The 4,720-nt window shown below is 45.1% G+C and overlaps 1 long non-coding RNA gene across 2 annotated transcripts; it reads right to left on the reverse strand.

The window, feature by feature from the left end:
• Positions 1–356: 356 nt before the first annotated feature.
• On the reverse strand, positions 357–4,218 carry LOC127916616 (uncharacterized). Of its 2 annotated transcripts, none has more exons than XR_008095397.1 (3): positions 4,136–4,218; positions 1,822–2,261; positions 357–1,676 (listed from the first exon to the last, which is right to left on the reverse strand). It is a non-coding gene; the product is annotated as an uncharacterized LOC127916616 (long non-coding RNA). The 2 variants fall into 2 exon arrangements; XR_008095396.1 differs by lacking the exon at positions 4,136–4,218 and adding an exon at positions 3,902–4,003.
• Positions 4,219–4,720: the final 502 nt, after the last annotated feature.

A 4,720-nucleotide genomic window follows, 5' to 3' on the forward strand; every position in this document is an offset into this window, starting at 1 on the left:
CTCTCTCTCTCTCTCTCTACACAACACTGGATCTGAGAAAAAGAGAAATATCTTTGTTTTGAATCTGATGATAACTGTTTATTTTCCAAGCTGTCGAGAAAAAGTTTCCCTCCTGACTTCCTCTTGGGGGTTTTTAGACACTCCTAAAGCGGTGCAATAAAACAATGCCTCACTTTCCTCTCATCACGGTGCTACTAACACACAGCCTGACAATAATGTGTGTGTTCGCTGGTGATAAAACAACACCTCATCACAGTGCTACTAACACACAGCCTGACAATAATGTGTGTGTTCGCTGGTGATGAAACAACACCTCATCACAGTGCTACTAACACACAGCCTGACAATAATGTGTGTGTTCGCTGGTGATGAAACAACACCTCATCACAGTGCTACTAACACACAGCCTGACAATAATGTGTGTGTTCGCTGGTGATAAAACTACGCCTCATCACGGTGCTACTAACACACAGCCTGACAATAATGTGTGTGTTCGCTGGTGATAAAACTACGCCTCATCACGGTGCTACTAACACACAGCCTGACAATAATGTGTGTGTTCGCTGGTGATGAAACAACACCTCATCACAGTGCTACTAACACACAGCCTGACAATAATGTGTGTGTTCGCTGGTGATAAAACTACGCCTCATCACGGTGCTACTAACACACAGCCTGACAATAATGTGTGTGTTCGCTGGTGATAAAACAACGCCTCACTTTCCTCTCATCACGGTGCTACTAACACACAGCCTGACAATAATGTGTGTGTTCGCTGGTGATAAAACAACGCCTCACTTTCCTCTCATCACGGTGCTACTAACACACAGCCTGACAATAATGTGTGTGTTCGCTGGTGATAAAACTACGCCTCATCACGGTGCTGCTAACACACAGCCTGACAATAATGTGTGTGTGTTCGTTGGTGATAAAACAACGCCTCACTTTCCTCTCATCACGGTGCTACTAACACACAGCCTGACAATAATGTGTGTGTTCGCTGGTGATAAAACAACACCTCATCACAGAGCTACTAACACACAGCCTGACAATAATGTGTGTGTTCGCTGGTGATAAAACTACGCCTCATCACGGTGCTACTAACACACAGCCTGACAATAAGGTGTGTGTTCACTGGTGATAAAACAACGCCTCAGTTTCCTCTCATCACGGTGCTACTAACACACAGCCTGACAATAATGTGTGTGTTCGCTGGTGATAAAACAACACCTCATCACAGTGCTACTAACACACAGCCTGACAATAATGTGTGTGTTCGCTGGTGATAAAACTACGCCTCATCACGGTGCTACTAACACACAGCCTGACAATAATGTGTGTGTTCGCTGGTGATAAAACAACACCTCATCACAGTGCTACTAACACACAGCCTGACAATAATGTGTGTGTTCGCTGGTGATAAAACAACGCCTCACTTTCCTCTCATCACGGTGCTACTAACACACAGCCTGACAATAATGTGTGTGTTCGCTGGTGATAAAACAACGCCTCACTTTCCTCTCATCACGGTGCTACTAACACACAGCCTGACAATAATGTGTGTGTTCGCTGGTGATAAAACAACGCCTCACTTTCCTCTCATCACGGTGCTACTAACACACAGCCTGACAATAATGTGTGTGTTCGCTGGTGATAAAACAACGCCTCACTTTCCTCTCATCACGGTGCTACTAACACACAGCCTGACAATAATGTGTGTGTTCGCTAGTGATAAAACAACGCCTCACTTTCCTCTCATCACGGTGCTACTAACACACAGCCTGACAATAATGTGTGTGTTCGCTGGTGATAAAACAACACCTCATCACGGTGCTACTAACACACAGCCTGACAATAATGTGTGTGTTCGCTGGTGATAAAACAACGCCTCACTTTCCTCTCATCACGGTGCTACTAACACACAGCCTGACAATAATGTGTGTGTTCGCTGGTGATAAAACAACACCTCATCACAGTGCTACTAACACACAGCCTGACAATAATGTGTGTGTTCGCTGGTGATAAAACAACGCCTCACTTTCCTCTCATCACGGTGCTACTAACACACAGCCTGACAATAATGTGTGTGTTCGCTGGTGATAAAACAACGCCTCACTTTCCTCTCATCACGGTGCTACTAACACACAGCCTGACAATAATGTGTGTGTTCGCTGGTGATAAAACAACGCCTCACTTTCCTCTCATCACGGTGCTACTAACACACAGCCTGACAATAATGTGTGTGTTCGCTGGTGATAAAACTACGCCTCACTTTCCTCTCATCACGGTGCTACTAACACACAGCCTGACAATAATGTGTGTGTTCGTTGGTGATAAAACAACGCCTCACTTTCCTCTTATCACGGTGCTACTAACACACAGTCTGACAATAATGTGTGTGTTCGCTGGTGATGAAACAACACCTCATCACAGTGCTACTAACACACAGCCTGACAATAATGTGTGTGTTCGCTGGTGATAAAACTACGCCTCATCACGGTGCTACTAACACACAGCCTGACAATAATGTGTGTGTTCGCTGGTGATAAAACAACGCCTCACTTTCCTCTCATCACGGTGCTACTAACACACAGCCTGACAATAATGTGTGTGTTCGCTGGTGATAAAACAACACCTCATCACAGTGCTACTAACACACAGCCTGACAATAATGTGTGTGTTCGCTGGTGATAAAACTACGCCTCATCACAGTGCTACTAACACACAGCCTGACAATAATGTGTGTGTTCGCTGGTGATAAAACAACACCTCATCACAGTGCTACTAACACACAGCCTGACAATAATGTGTGTGTTCGCTGGTGATAAAACAACGCCTCACTTTCCTCTCATCACGGTGCTACTAACACACAGCCTGACAATAATGTGTGTGTTCGCTGGTGATAAAACAACGCCTCACTTTCCTCTCATCACGGTGCTACTAACACACAGCCTGACAATAATGTGTGTGTTCGCTGGTGATAAAACAACGCCTCACTTTCCTCTCATCACGGTGCTACTAACACACAGCCTGACAATAATGTGTGTGTTCGCTGGTGATAAAACAACACCTCATCACAGTGCTACTAACACACAGCCTGACAATAATGTGTGTGTTCGCTGGTGATAAAACAACGCCTCACTTTCCTCTCATCACGGTGCTACTAACACACAGCCTGACAATAATGTGTGTGTTCGCTGGTGATGAAACAACACCTCATCACAGTGCTACTAACACACAGCCTGACAATAATGTGTGTTCGCTGGTGATAAAACAACGCCTCACTTTCCTCTCATCACGGTGCTACTAACACACAGCCTGACAATAATGTGTGTGTTCGCTGGTGATAAAACTACGCCTCATCATGGTGCTACTAACACACAGCCTGACAATAATGTGTGTGTTCGCTGTGATGATAAAACTACGCCTCATCACGGTGCTACTAACACACAGCCTGACAATAATGTGTGTGTTCGCTGGTGATAAAACAACACCTCATCACAGTGCTACTAACACACAGCCTGACAATAATGTGTGTGTTCGCTGGTGATAAAACTACGCCTCATCACGGTGCTACTAACACACAGCCTGACAATAATGTGTGTGTTCGCTGGTGATAAAACAACACCTCATCACAGTGCTACTAACACACAGCCTGACAATAATGTGTGTGTTCGCTGGTGATAAAACAACGCCTCATCACAGTGCTACTAACACACAGCCTGACAATAATGTGTGTGTTCGCTGGTGATGAAACAACACCTCATCACAGTGCTACTAACACACAGCCTGACAATAATATGTGTGTTCGCTGGTGATAAAACAACGCCTCACTTTCCTCTCATCACGGTGCTACTAACACACAGCCTGACAATAATGTGTGTGTTCGCTTGTGATAAACCAACGCCTCACTTTCCTCTCATCACGGTGCTACTAACACACAGCCTGACAATAATGTGTGTGTTCGCTGGTGATAAAACAACGCCTCACTTTCCTCTCATCACTGTGCTACTAACACACAGCCTGACAATAATGTGTGTGTTCGCTTGTGATAAACAAACGCCTCACTTTCCTCTCATCACGGTGCTACTAACACACAGCCTGACAATAATGTGTGTGTTCGCTTGTGATAAACCAACGCCTCACTTTCCTCTCATCACGGTGCTACTAACACACAGCCTGACAATAATGTGTGTGTTCGCTGGTGATAAAACAACACCTCATCACAGTGCTACTAACACACAGCCTGACAATAATGTGTGTGTTCGCTTGTGATAAACCAACGCCTCACTTTCCTCTCATTACGGGGCTACTAACACACAGCCTGACAATAATGTGTGTGTTCGCTGTGATAAAACTACGCCTCATCACGGTGCTGCTAACACACAGCCTGACAATAATGTGTGTGTTCGCTGGTGATAAAACAACGCCTCACTTTCCTCTCATCACGGTGCTACTAACACACAGCCTGACAATAATGTGTGTGTTCGCTGGTGATAAAACAACACCTCATCACAGTGCTACTAACACACAACCTGACAATAATGTGTGTGTTCGCTGGTGATAAAACAACGCCTCACTTTCCTCTCATCGCAGTGCTCCTAACACACAGCCTGACAATAATGTATGTTGGTGATAAAACATAAAGCCTCCCGGTACTCCCCTGTGACTTCCTGACTAACACAGACAGCCAGAAGAGTCACATTCCACACAACGCTAT

Source organism: Oncorhynchus keta, chromosome 37 (genome assembly GCF_023373465.1).
Source record: "Oncorhynchus keta strain PuntledgeMale-10-30-2019 chromosome 37, Oket_V2, whole genome shotgun sequence".
In the NCBI taxonomy this organism is placed as follows: domain Eukaryota; kingdom Metazoa; phylum Chordata; class Actinopteri; order Salmoniformes; family Salmonidae; genus Oncorhynchus; species Oncorhynchus keta.